General features: G+C 33.6%; 1 pseudogene; it reads right to left on the minus strand.

The window, feature by feature from the left end:
* Nucleotides 1-4,403: 4,403 nt before the first annotated feature.
* On the minus strand, nt 4,404-11,716 carry LOC135149388 (uncharacterized; annotated as a pseudogene).
* Between the last annotated feature and the right edge of the window lie 4,155 nt (nt 11,717-15,871).

Here is a 15,871-nt window from a genome sequence, read left to right on the forward strand (position 1 = left end):
ATTTGAGAGAAATTGAAGTATCTTAAGCTGGTACGCAGTTTCAACCTCTTGTAATTGGTCAAATAGTAGTATTAGTATCACTGCTGCAACACCTAATCTGGCGCGTGCTTGGTCATGTAGTCAGTATTTATATAATCATAGAACTGGAAGTCATTTAGCTGTGAAGAGCTATAAATAAAATTCATAATCAACCTATATCACATGATACGAAACACTGTCAGCAAAACTGCAAAGACACTACTCCCTTCCTTCTGTCCACTGTCCTAAATTAATGGTCCAGGGCTATTGCGTTAATGAACTCAACAATTGTATTCTAATACTCCCTCCGTTTCAATTTACATGTTCACTTTGAAAAAAAAATTATGTTTCAAATTACTTGTCTACTTCAACTTTCAATGCAAAATCATATTTCCAAAATCATTTCTACTCCACATATCTCATATTTATATTTCCAAAATCAATCTCACTCCACATGTTATGGTCATTTAACATAATTAATTTGCGAACAACCACTTTCTTAAACTATGTGATTTTTTGAAAGTGGACATGTAATTTGAAACGGAGGGAGTACAATTCATGGACGAACACAAATCTTGTGACTAAAAAAAATATCCATTATCGGTGTGATTTTGTAGAATAAAAGTAAATTATCCATTATAGATTCGCCCGGATGATTATAGCTGAGAATAATGCCAAGCTATGAAAAAGCTGCGCCACCAATTCTTTTCCCAAAAAAGAAGAAGAAGATAGTCTGATACATACGGTAACCACATTTTTACCTAGCTAATTATACAGAAAACATGTATAGTAATAAATAAATTATGGGAAAAGATTAGAAAAGGAGAGTAGATTTAAGACAAGTTCCTATCAGAACAATTGCACCAGAAGAAATTCAAAGTTTTAATTGAGATTTTTGTGGGTATTAAATGCTAGCTAGCACCTCCACTAGAGTTATAAGATTTAGGGTATGCAAAGCCACATCATCAATAATTAATAATACATAAACTATCAGTCCACATATAATCTATTACAAAGCAACAACACAAAAATGGTACTCCCTCTGTGTCTTTTTTCTTTTCTTATTTGCAATGTCGGGACTGTTCATAACATGAGACAAATTACTAATTTACGTTAAATCTGTAAGACTAAATATATCGTGAGTGATCTTGTTGGATTCGTATTCACGAGTACTTTAATACAGTGAAATTTTTATATTTAATATTAATACGAAACTAAAAATATTAACGATCAAAAGTGTGTATTGGCAAACGTGTCAAAGACAAACAGGAAAGTACTAAGAGACGGAGGGAGTAGTTTTTACGAGATCAAAAAACATAAACTATCAGTCCACATATATAATCGTTATATAAGATAATAAGAGTACTATAACTTGCAAAGATTTCAATTATCAGCAGATGGACTCTCGTTGCTTAGTTACTTCGCATATTTCAGCAGCGATTTTCCCTCCCTCGTACATATGCATGATTAAACTCTCTGGAAAGTAAGTGTCGATAGTAGAAAGATTAAAAACCGATGTTGAAATCTCTGTACCTTACCAATCCATATTGGTCTTTATGAATCATGCTCTCGTTACAAAAGACTATGCTTGCTAAACCGTGGTTCATTGAGCAAAATAACTCTATTACTAGCTAGTGTTCCGTTCTTAGTAATGTTTAAAGGATACCCACACCCTTCAAGTACATATTTGAAACGCAGAGTCCAGGTGATTACACCATTTTCTTGTCTCATCAACCATATACAATAAGAAAGACCAGAGCCCCCCTTATTTAGTTGTTCGTCTAGAACACAAAGAGCAAGTGAATCCTCAAACCGCATAAGCTTATTTATGGGATTTCTTCCCAAAATCTGGGAAAGATCATCCGGGTGGTTAAATTTCCCAAACAGCTCAGAATGAAAATCAAAGGACATTAACCTCGGTTTATTACCATGAAAAAACCTAGTACGATTTTACGATATAACTGCACAGTCATAGTAAACCTAAACTATTCCTAACCGGATACTTTGCAGGATTTGATATAGTTAAGGGGGGCAAGATTTGAAAGCAAACAGTTACAAGTTGAGTGAATTTATATTGGAAATCAAGCACTTCACGCAAACACCAAACAATATATTTAAAAGCCTGAATTTCTTTAGTGATTAAAAAAAACACCCAAAACATTTTAGTGTCACCTCTCAAAAAATAGAGGTGGCACTAAAATATTGCTATTTGTCATCCTTCATGCATTGTTGTATCCTCGAGAAATAATGTACGCTAGCAACTCCTTAGAAAATTGTAGTTATAAACAATTGAGATGAAATAAATTCTTAAAAAAGGTGATTGTATCACGCCCCAAAGTAATCTAATTTATTTTTTTTCAGTATTTTGGTATTGTAAAAATATCATATCGATCTTCCAATTGTTTGTTGTGCCAACAATAAAAATATTTCAAGTTTATTTTTATTAGTTATTTCTCGGTTATCCAAATGCTTCTTAAAACAAGTGGAAACAAGGACTCTTTGTTTCTTGAAATACCGAGTCCAAATATACAGCTATGTGGAAGCATACTCAGGGCCTGTTTGTTAACAGGATGTTGCTTCTACTTCTGGCTCCTGTTTTTCTTAACCTGTTTGTGTAAAGAAGTAGAAGCACTTTTAAGAAGCTGTGAGAATCCTAGCTTCTCTCTCACAGCTTCTGCTTCTTTTCCAAACACTTTATTAACTTATTTACTTCTCACTTCTGCTCCACTTCTTTAGTTTAAGCAAGAAGTCACTTCTTTTAAGTTTGCCCAAACGGCCCCTCAGTATGTAAATCAGTTATTAAAAGCATTCCATGAACCTGACCAATTAATTTCAAGTACAAGTCTCTGGCCCGTCTCAAAAGGACATCAAATTTTTTTATGAAGGAGGAAGTATTGGCAAAGAATAAGGAGCAGTAGTTTTGGTCATATGAGAGGTATAGAATTGGAGGGATATAATAAGCAAAGCATTATCATGAAATGAGAGATAGATTGAGGGATATTTTGAGAGAAATATGAAGTATCTTAAGCAGGTGTGAAGTTTCAACCTCGTGCAATCGGTCGAAATTCATATTTTGACGGTAGCTTTTAAACCCGGTTCGGTTGCTTTATCTAAAAGCAACCATATTTTGACGGTGGTAGCTTTAACCATTTTTGTTGTAGTGTGCAACACCTTAATCTGGCGTGCTTAATTGGTCATGTTCACAATTTATATAATCATAGAACTCAAAGACATTTTTCTGTTAAGAGCTGTAAATAAAATTCATAATCAACCTATATCACATGATGCGAAGCATTGTCACCAAAACTGCAAAAACAGTAGTCCCTTCCTTCTGTCCACTGTCCTTAATTGGTCGGGGGCTTTTGGCTTAAGGAACTGGGCAACTGTATTCTAATACAATTCATGGACGAACACAATTCATGGATGAACACAACATCATATGACTTTAAAAGAATCCATTATCGGTGTGATTTTGTAGAATAACAATTAGTAATTCTTCCATTACAGGTGCCCCGAGATATAATCAAATGACTAACGGGACTATTAGAAACGTAATGCCAACCTCTAGCAACAAGCTGCGCCACCAATACTTTCAAAAAAAAAAAGATAGTATGATACATATGGTAACCACATCTTTTACATAGCTAATTATGCAAAAAAGATGTATAGTAATAAATAAATTGTGGGAACAGATTGTAGTGTCACCCAAAACATTTTAGTGTCACCTCTCAAAAAATGAACCCTGAATCATCTGCTTCAGGTTGTTCTATTCCTATATATAGTTCTGCCTCAAGATTCAAGTTTGTGTTGGGGCTCTATAATTTTAACCCATCAGAATTACTCCCCTGACATGTTATCTTTTCACTCTTCTGCAAGTTTCTATTTACATATCTAGTTTCACATATATGTATCCCTAGTCAGAACTCTGGGGTTGTGAACAAAATGATTTCAAAACATATAGAATAATAAGAAACCATTTCTTACTAGAAGTGTTTTAGCCTAGCTAGTAATAACACCCAAAAATGCTTCTAACAGCTTGGTCTTCAAAGTTAACAAGGAATATACACATTAACATGGATAGGATAATTATATAGACAAAAGTTCTATGAAGACAGGCTGTTTCATCATAGACGGTGGAAATCATACAAATTTTTTCATGAACATATTGCAAAAGTATCCTTTCATGCATACAAAAATGTTTTTAAGAAAGATGGTTTTTTTCATTGAAAATCAGTAAAATCTTGAACCTAATTTTAGTAAAAAAAAAGTCATTCCAGTATTAATTTCAGTATAATTTACAATATGCTTGACATGATATATTATTTGCAGGCATATGATTTTTAAACTGGAAAATGATCAATTTACCCTTATGACTAAATGTTCATCTATAATCTTTAACAGAAGTGCACTATGGTCATAAAGTGGTCAAACAACCTCATTCTAGGATCGTATTTAAATTCCTTGCATTATGGATGGCAAAATACTAAACCTTTAAAGCCTGCTATTTTCCAAGGGAATAAACTTACAATTTTTCCTTCTATCAATAAATTGTAAGCTAAAACTAACGTGACTGCACCTCTTTTAGAATAGCACCATCGAGATAAGTCTTGGTATGAACATGAAAACGGCCATCCTTCTTTGTTTCTTGAAGGGAATGACTTCGCATTGCTTTCGAAACAGCAATGGCCAACTTCTCATGGTGATGCAATAAATGTGAACCACCTACTATTACTACTTCTTGACCACTGTGCACCATCTTTTTAACCTGGAAAGGATCAGAGAGATCACAGATAATGCAAACAAAAGTATTATTATAAGAAAACATCATTCTGAATATGGTTTTGTTGATAAACATCAAATTAAAGACAATGAAATAGGTTTAGTGATTGTTGGGTCATGATCAACTGCATGAACTTTAATCCTCAGTTGCTCCCAGCCTCCCACACATAATAACTCTACACAACCCTCAATCTTCAGTAAACTAGTACTTGACTGGTAACAGTGGAACTAAACACCACCAGTAGGCTAGTGATTTTCTGACAAGGTGGTGGCCACATAATTATACTCTTGGTTGCAACCATAAATGAATAAAAGAAAAGGAAAAGGACTGTTTCATAAGAAATTAAAAAGGAATCATTATTAATTAAACCCTACAAATAACTCACCTCGGCTTCAATAGCTTCAACGTTTATACTGTAGTTATGACTCTCTCCATGATATTGTATCGATTGTGATTTTGGAGGACAATGATTGGTATGAGCAAACGAGTAGTTAGATCAACAGTCTCAAACCTGATTCCACACGACAAAAACAAAACCAAGCACCGTTAAAATGAAGACCTTAAGCAATTAGTTATCACACATGCAACACATTTAACAAGAAACATAAAAATACTTGGTTGGTTAACATGTCCAACTATTGTCAGCTAGAGTTGGAAAAGAATATTTATATGCAACCCTCAAGACGATAAAAATGTCTTAAAACATCCTTGTTGCGCCCCCTGTAAACTACATTGCAAAACAAATGCGTGTGTTGCTCATGCCCGTGACTTGCATCTCTTCGCATTTACCATTGTGCGTGAATTTGAAATTGCAAAGTTGACATGTACCAACACAACAAAGGAAGATTGAATATGTGAATAATGCCACTATTTTCCGAGTACATGTATATATCTCATATTTGTACCAGCTCCCATATGGAAATGAGATGAGTACAATATAAAGGCACAAGTCCATAAATACCAAACCCAATGCCATAAGACAATGTTGAGCAACCAATAATATTTGATGAGATCTGTGTATTACAGAATTTTGAGGCACCAACAGAGATCTCTGGCATTAATGTTCAACAGGGAATATTCCCCATCCCCCAACCCTTTCAAGTGATCATTTGTCAAAATAAATCTTGAAGTCCAGCCGTAGCATGAAAAAAAAAAACTTGCAGGAAATAAACTATTAATAGTTCACAACCTTTACAACGAATGATTAAAAATTAATTATCACTGAGTAACATAGCATACCTAACATCGGGAGCTATAACGTGCTCAATCGTGGTTGCAACCAGAGAAGCAACTCGTCCAAAAAACATGTCAGTGGAGTAAGGCTCACTAATTGAACCTGAACCCTTTGGATACATCACATTCCGCAAACGAGGAAGCGTTTTAGAACTGACACTGCCTTCTTCAGTTTCAATCTTTCCATAAGTGCATGGTCCTGCTGAAAGATCGATCACAACAAACCTAAAAGCATAATGAGAAAACAATTCAAAAGCTGTCCACATGGTTGACTAGTTAGAATAAGCGGACCTAGTATATTATTTCTAAGTGAGACGCACTATTAACATTATTACAAGTACATACTAACTGCATACTTTATATTTCTGTTAAACATAACAGCTCAGCTAGCACAATGCATGTCACTGCAGAGGTAAGTTATGACTTATGTTACAAAAGATTGACGGTCAAAATTCTTTTATCATTTTTCGGAACACGATAATGGTGTCTTAAAAGAGATGCAAGGTCTAAAAAAGTGTCTTTCTCCAACACCTTATGATTTTGGGAAAGTTGGTCATCAAACATAGTAGCTGAGCTCATATTGTGGCCATGAGCCGAGCCTCAGGACCTATTAACAAGAAAGAGAGCATTTTTTTAACTTCGTCCAAATAAGAGTTGTACTCTTAGTGACGTATTCTGTTTCTCAGCATCATCTCTATTCCCTTCGTCAATTTTCCTATTCTGCCTAGGTCAACAGATTTCTTTATTAATTCCATTACCTTATCCTTACCCATGAGGTTCCAATATTTATCCCTTAATTTTATTAGGAGGGGTTCTTCAGCATTCTAAAATAAGGGGCTTGTACTCCCCGACCCAAATCCATCGGAAAGAAAAAGACGGCAGGGAAATTGCGGATCTTGCTGTTCCAGCAAAAGCAAAGATCATTTGCCAAGCGAATTAAGCGGGTCAACCTTTTTTTAGCTTCGCCGAAGACATAATTAGCTATCTATTAATAAACATCTAAGAGAAATTATATTCGTATTCTCTTATCTAAGCTTCTTCCCTGTTCATGAGCTCCCTTGTATTGGTTCAGCAGCCCCAGACCGCACAAGCCTAGGCTGAGCCTACCTCCAACCCACACCTGTGGCACGGTGGTCAGGGGTGGCTAATCATTTACCGAAGCCTTGTTCAAAATTTAAAATGAGGCTTCTACAACAATTTAAATTACAATTAAATATATATATTTTTTACCACAAATAATAAAGTAGTAAGTTTAAAATAAAAATATGTATTTATTTTAAATATAAATATTAATAAAAATAATATTGTATACAAGTAAATTTACATTTAAGAATAAGTAATTTGAATACATGGTTGTTTATATCAATTTAAATTTTTATAAATATAAGAAATTGTAGGCTAAAAAGAAAAATCAGTTCAATAAAATGTCATTGTCAATAATAAAAAAATTTAGTTAGATATAAATAATTTTTTATTTAGTGGTGAAATGATATGAAATACATAAACATTTTTATATAAATAAATAAATATTCGATTTATTATATATACATAATAAAATATGAGGCCCTGTGCAAGCGCTCCACTACACGTCATTAGACGGCACCCACGGTGGTCAATGAATTTTTGGGTTCAGAATTGATAAGTGATTCAAGTCGGAATCTACGACAAAACTTAGCCCCCATCAACAGATTACGACCCGGCTTCAGATTTCCCTTCCTCGCGTCCATCGCCCAATCAGAGATGGGTACTTCTTCCTCCATTCCTTAAAAATTTCATTTTGAACACTAAGGTTATGCTCATGAGTCCATGACTTTCGAAAAAAGGTGTGTGTTATAAAAAATATCAGAGCCATTTAGTCACTTTCCCCACTCCTTAAGGTTTTGGGATAGTTGACCATCTAATACATCTTGCTGCTCTACTGTATTTAGCTTAAAAAAACATTTATTTGCAATACCAGCCAATTCTAAGGAAATTTTGAAGTAAGCACCTCCAAAGATTTATATAGCACTTGGTTCCTTAATTTATCTTCTTGGTCATATCAAGGTCAAGCTCATTATGGAAACTTGAGATAAAATAAGCAAAGATGCCAGGTAAGGAAACACAAAAAATTCAACTCCAACCCATTATAACAGCGAAATCTATGTTCAAGTAAGTTAAATAATATTTCAAACCAGACACCGAGTAATAGAATGCTTCATCAATATAAATCTCGAGAGAACTGATAACTCAACACAACCTATAAATTCATAAAATGATTGAAAAAGATGAAAAAACATGAAATTGTTAATTGTTACAAAAATCAAGAATATGCTCAGATTCATTTAGCATAAAAAATTGTTACCTGCCAGAGCCTAACCAAATTTGAGATGCTCCTCCGCCATTGTAACGATACTGGTAAATGTAGTCTCCCTCTTGTTTCTTCATCTCCTCTTCAGTTAACGGGTTAATTTTTCCATACATTAAGCTGTCAAAATCAACGTCTTTGTTCCATGGATCCATCCTTACCTGTACACAGAAGAAGAAGCTATTCAATAAAATTTTATGATGCTGAAACTGCAAGGCAACTTGGAAGGCTTGACAGAAGAATGGGGTATAAAAAGTTTAGAAATTATCATCATTAAAGAGATATTAAAACATTGACAGTGATCTAATATCTAAATTAAATATTGATCTGAGATTATGATAGCGACTCCTGTACTAGGCAACTTGTAATTGTATTTATTAATATCTGCCACAGAATACCTTGTCAAAATTAACAATAAATATTGCACTGGGCATAGTTCTGTCCATCTCTTCTGTAGGATCGCCTCCACTCTCAATGTCAAATAAGTAAGAGTACAACTTACTAAATTCTGGTTCCACTGCTGTTGCGTCAACTTCAAACAAGGAGACTTCTCTACCAAAATCAATCTACATAAAAACTATAAAATTAGAATTCATCTTGAAATTAAGTAACTAGCAGAAACTACATTAAGCAGTCACTGTCACCTCTCTTGCAGTTCCAGCAGTAGTCATGGCCGATCTCAGTACTTTCTCAAGTGCTATCAATTCTGGTTGGCCAGCCTGTAGCGATTACTATGTGTAAGTACATTCTAAACTCATACGGACTATAGCAATCTAATTTCACATTTTCTTCCTTTATTGTACAAGTTCGATAAAATTGTACTCCTAGAAAAATGCAAGATGCAACCTACAATTAATTTTTGTCATACCATACCGGCTTATCTTAGGTGAAACGACCAGTAATATTACATCTTTCCAAGACCAAGGAGTTGTGAAAAGCAATACAAACAGGAGTTCAAATCATAAAATTATAAAAAATATAATAATTAAAAAAAAACTACAGATTGAAATTGTTTTAGCATCCTGTCTAAATGGGTTTCTTTCTCTGGAGTAGATATCACCCTCAGGTAACGCTATCTAATGAAGTATAAGCCAGTGCTGAACTAGAACACAACATACTAAGCTCTCCTTTTGGCATTTGCAAATCTGACCTGATAAATTTACATAAATTCAAAAGAAATTTGACATTCTTTGCATTCTGTTATATCACAAACTAAAAAATATACATCGAAGGGGATAATAAAATCTAACTATTTACAACAACAATATTGTAGAGGCTTACTGGAAATGCATTATAGACAATGTGATGCTCAATGTCAAGGAGCTCGCCTGTCTCTAGGCATGATGGTCTGTGAGTTGGGAAGCCAACTCTCAAAAACTCTTCCAACTTTTGGGAATCTATCGAGTACCTATAGCCTCCATCTCCATTAAAACCAATGAGGACAATATTTACTTCAAGTGGGACTTGGAATGGTACCTGCAAATTATTTTGCAATGATTATTTGACATTCTACAAAACCTTAAATATCACATAGAACTGTTGCAATCTATTGTATTCATCATCTAACACTCAGACAAGACTGAACATAGCATTGCTATAATAATATATCAAACATTGAAGTCATGAAAGAGTAAGAAAGAAATTAATAATTAATTTTGGTATATACACGTCATAAGATGATGGCCGTACATTAGGGGTGTATTCGATTGGGATTTTAATGAATTGTTTTTAGTCTATGGATTTTAATGGATTGTATGAGATTTTGATTTTGTGCGGATTCTTGATAAAATGTCGCAGAGTTGATAGGATTTAGGTACAATGCTTCAAAATCCCATTGATTTTAGTGGGATTTCAAAAAACTTAAAATACACTGAAGAATGCCACAAAATCCATCATTTTATGAAATGAAAAAAAATCCATCAGCATTTGAATACCATCAGATTTTAATGGATTTTAAACAATCCCAATTGAATACCATCAGATTTTAAAGCATAATTTAAAATCCCAATTGAATACCACCAGATTTTGTAGCATAATTTAAAATCCTAATTGAATACCTCAAGATTTTAATGGATTTCAAACAATCCCAATCGAATACTCTCGGATTTCATGAATGCAAAAAATGCTTTAAAATCCCAATCCAATACACCCCTCTAAATTACCCCTAAAGTGTATAACCTGTACATTTGGAAAGATAAGGGTGGACTTGGGCCAAAACTGCCTACGGCCCTAGCCATTGTAAGTAACTTACCATATCACACCAGTTATACATATAATAGAACGAAGGCAGGCACAACCAATATTTAACCTCGAGATTAAAAAGTATCCTAATAGACTCAAATGTGCAAGTAAAAATAATCGTTACAAAAATCTTAATTCCAATTACAGAATCATACTTTAAATTCCTATCAATGCACATCAAATCCATTTACGTTACAAATTTAAGGTGTTGTTAAACCAATCAAATTGCAGTTCAAATGTCTAAACTAATATTTCCATTTACTTGACATATCAAATTAAAATAATCAGGCTTTTATATGGAGTAAAACCTAGCTAAACTATTTACTTGAAAAAACGAATTTCATCTAGAGTCTAGACGTAAAAAATAAAAGCAGTCAAAATGATGATAAAATTAAATTCGACGTGACTATTAGAGTTAACATTAAGCATAAATGTACTAGAACATAATGTTCATCACGACTCAAAAACCTAAACCAGCATCTATAACAACTTAAAACATTAAGTTAAAATATTCAACAGCCAAGCAACCGCAAAAGCTAGCTTAACTATCTTCCTAATCAGTGAAAAGCGAAACGCCAAATGACAATCCGAGCTAACATCAAGCATAAGTTACTAAAACATCTACATAAGCATAAAAACTCAATCAAAATATATTCAATAAATAACAATTCAAGCTAAAATCAGCCACAAATTCACTCAAAAAGACTTTTAATCGACACGGACACACACAAACACATAGAAGAGAGACCTCAGCTCGCGAATGGAGCATACGCCGAAGGTCGGATCGGACGCTATCTTTAACATCATGAAAAGCGCCGTGATGCCATTGCGGATGACCTGGATCTCTCCGATACGCTTCCGATGCTGATTCCGATTCCAACACTGAAATTACACACACTAATACAATTACTGTTAGTAATCTCTCGATTAATCTCATCGCCACGCTTAAACAGTGTGTTTTGCAAGATGATCTCGCAATCTCGTCTGCTTTAACTCACTGCGTGTATGTATATGTGTGTGTATTGATTCATAGACAAGGGCGATTAACTGGTGATGAATTTGACTGAGGAGTCAATCCCTAGAATGTTTCACTGCTGTAGATTTTTGGTTGGGTGCTGATTTATGCACACCCTAAACTTATTTATGCACACCCTCTCTCTTTTTTGGACCAAGTTGCCCTTAATTCATTTAGAAGTGTTTTGTTTTTTTATTTACTTAATTTATCTGCTACACGAGTTCAACATAGATCTTCATGGAAGAGTACGCAAACGCATCTCACTGTACCGGAAACTTATTTTACTTATCCTATTATCTACTCGTACTTAGTAGTGAAGGGGGTTTAACCGGAAGATGTTACTAGTTTGATAATACCTAAACCTAACTCACAAGTATATATTTGTGCATGTATTAAGTGGTTGAAAGAAGGAAAACAACAAGCAGAAGGATTGCAATCCAAACACAAATGTGCCTAATACTCATGAAATTGTAGGTGTCAAGCTGAGAAATGTCTGCAGTGCCTTCTGGTCCAGGTGTGATTAACCAAATGCAAATTTGGTGAAGCATCGAAGGATGAGGACGTGAAGAAATGCTGATTGAACAAAACAGAGTCTTTTTTTACATCAGGTCAGCCACAAAGGAACCGAAGACTCAAATTTAAAATAGTAAAGAAAAGCATGGTTGCTAGAAGACCTCCTCGCAACAGTCAGATCTGGAAAAGTTTCTACCTTATTATATACTGTTTTATATTTTAATCCTTCAAGTGTCCTACAACCTCGGTTTGAATCCCCTAGAGAGGAAATCATCCCTGCAAGAAATAAAATCTAGAGTTACTAAATATATTAGTAGGAACATTAGCTGCAGAAAGATAATAAATTAAGTAAATAAAAAAACAAAACAATGCTAAAAGAATTAAGGGCAACTTCGTCCAAAAAAGATAGAGGGTGTGCATAAATAAGTTTAGGGTGTGCATAAATCAGCACCCTTTTGGTTTTGCAGGGTAGAAAGGGAAGGACGTGTTTGGCCTGAGATTCTCGGTTTATCTAATATTTGATGTTTGACGTTTATATTGAGGTGTATAAAATAATATCTTCATTTAATAAAAAAATTTTAATTTTTATATCAAATAAAAATTTAAATTATTATTTGATATAAATGTGTAAAAAAATAATTATATTTAGATATAATTTTTTTAATACCTTAGAATACGTGTCAAAAAGTCGAAAGCAATGAAAATGAGACGGAAGGAGTAATTTGGTACAGGTATCAAGGTGAAAATTCAGGAAGTCGCGATCGTTTCTCATGCTAAGAAGAAGTTCTAAGCAAATACATCACGAGCTGAAGGGCTACCTCCAGATATTGTTGACTGTTGAGCCATATTCATATATTTATTTAAATGAATTGCTTAAAAGTTCTAGAAAGATATAATTAAATATATGTTTATCATTTATGCTAGTTCCGGACGTCTGAAACTCTTTAAGATAGATATTGTTGCCATGTCATGAGAACTGTTTATGACGTATTGGCATAAATTTGGTTCAGTGGAGCTTGGAAGTGTCTATCATTGAGTTAGTCAATCTGTTCTATTCCTTATGAATGGCTTTTTGTGCAAAAATGAGGTGTGTTTCTTTTCCTGTCATACATATTATTTGTAAGAATTACGAAAGCAAGATATCTTGATATAACATAATAACAAATGTACTTCTCTGTGATATTTAATTCAAATTCTTCATCGTGCCTGATTATGAGAAACTACCTGACATTTATGACTAAAAATAAGCTCACAGTAGTTTAACACCGCAATGTATGAGCATCAACACTGAGTCCACTGATCCTAATGCTATCTCACAATCCTTTTCACTAAGACTTCACAGCTAATAAGAAATTTCTTCTTCCAAATTGGCAAGCCACCTTTAGGCAGCACTACAAGTGGTCTTGCTGAAGGATCTTTTGCCATGAAACTCTGGTAAACTGATCATCATTGAAGTTTTACCAGATCCTGGAGCATGGGCCAAGATGCAGCCACCCGGATTATCATTTACAGGATTTCTTGCCAAAAAGTTAAAACCTGCCAACTTGATGAGGTTTCATCACCTTGTTGTGCCGTGGATGAGCACAGTATTCAGTCGCAACAAGATCATGTCCAGATGACCCATCTTACCAGGTAGAATGGCATCCACATCTTCATCTCTTATGAAGTCTTTTCATATTTGTACGTTATATTACTTGTATTCTGAGAGAAATAAATATGCATAAAAATGTTAAACATGGGTGTCTATGATAAAACATATAGCGTTGTCTAACAGCAAATGTGTTAGTCATAGATGTACAAGCATCTATGTTGCTTGTATTTTAGTTAATAATGTTTATTTATTATCTCCCTCCCCGATTTTTGTAGACAAAATTCCTTCGGACAATGGTGAAGAAGGGAGTCTCCTGTTGAAGATGGCGCTTTTACGACAAACACAGTGAGAAAGCAAGAAGACACAAAAAGGACCAGCTCATGACCAAACTGGCTTCTTCATAGTGTAAAATGCTCATTAAAAATCAAATAAGTGTTGCACAAAAAATGTGCATGAGAAACTATGAAATGTTGTAAAAAAACCAAATAAGTATTGAACAAAATGTTATAATAGGCTATTGTAATGCCTAAAAGTGACACTCAAAGGGCTAAAGATGCTGCATATCAAGTTATGGCAAGACTTTATGCGACACAAGGAAAAGTATTGCATTTGATGATCTCTTGCAACGGCCGAAAATGCAAGCCCTAATTTTAGGTGTGAAATGTTAAATACTCTATTGTAATACTTTAAGGGCTTTACACAATATTTTTTCGAGTTTGCAATAGGCCAAATATGGCGTAGTGATAATAATATGAATTGACATTATGTACTCGAGTTTTGTGTCAAAATATGATGAGAGGAATATGCAAAGACCAATAGTATATGTTCATTCATTAGCCCGTCCACCCTCGTCTTTCATATGTCATGTAACAAAAAAATTATAAAATTTAGTCATAAATAATTGCAATTTATATAGCATACATAATTAGTTAAGAAGTGCAATGGACAAGTTCGGTATAAGTTATTAATATATAAAAATTACCTTCGCAGTGGATACCTTTCCGTTGAGAGACAAATCTCGTGATGTGGCGGCATTTCTTCATTATTCACTACAAATGTAAATTACACATTAATGTATGTTGTGACTTGTGATAATAGTAAATATGATATGAGTATGTCAAGAAACAAAAATTCTATCAAATCGGATTGATATATTTTGTTATAATTGTGGTGTGAACTAATTCTAGTTGAATCACAATCAACTAATACATTCATATAAATTACAAAAAAATTTAGAATGAACAAAATCACACCAAAATCACACCAAAATCATGTGATTTGATTATTCAAAATGTGATTAACAATCAAAATGATTGAAAATCTATAATCAAATTCAAAGATGAAAACACATCTTCATTCTATAGAATCATGTTTCAGATACGACTCAATTTTTGATTCAGTTTACAAATAGACAAATACATACTAAAGCAGAAGAAGTAAGAATTCATGTATGTTCAATCCAATAAATATGAGAATAAATTAAACTTAATGTAAATGATTATATTTACTATACAACAAAAATGATATGGATGATAATTTCCCAGGTTGATTTAGACGAAATAAGGATGATTATCGATTACACATTTAACAAGAAAGATCGGTAAATATTTGAAAGTTTGGAAAAAAGTTACAAATATTAATGATATGTTTTTAATTGTATGATTCGTTGAGGAGCTATTGAGGTATAATAGAAAAAAATGGACAGAGAATATAGATGAGAGGAGGGCGCGAGTGGCCGGAGGCAAAGAGGAAAATAATGAGGCAATAATAAGTGGCTAGGGAGGATGCTACTGATAATCTTACGAATGTATCGTTTATAATAGTTGAGCGTCGGTTTTCTGGAGCAAAACTGTCCACTTGAAAATTACTATAATACCCTCAATTGTCGCATATGAATATTTTATAAATATACATTTATTGATTGGTAATATTTGCTATACTATCATATTGTTCATTTAGATTTATGCAAATGTTGAGTTGAGTTTTATGATGTACACATTTAAGTGGAGATTTGGATTAACAATCATAAAATTTTAAGTTAATCTCAAATAATATCTTTTATTACCAAATTTATCAATTATTTATTTTTGCAAATACTCTTAAATATCATTATCAATTAATCAATAACATCCTTCA

Source organism: Daucus carota, chromosome 9 (genome assembly GCF_001625215.2).
Source record: "Daucus carota subsp. sativus chromosome 9, DH1 v3.0, whole genome shotgun sequence".
NCBI classification, from domain to species: Eukaryota; Viridiplantae; Streptophyta; class Magnoliopsida; order Apiales; family Apiaceae; genus Daucus; species Daucus carota.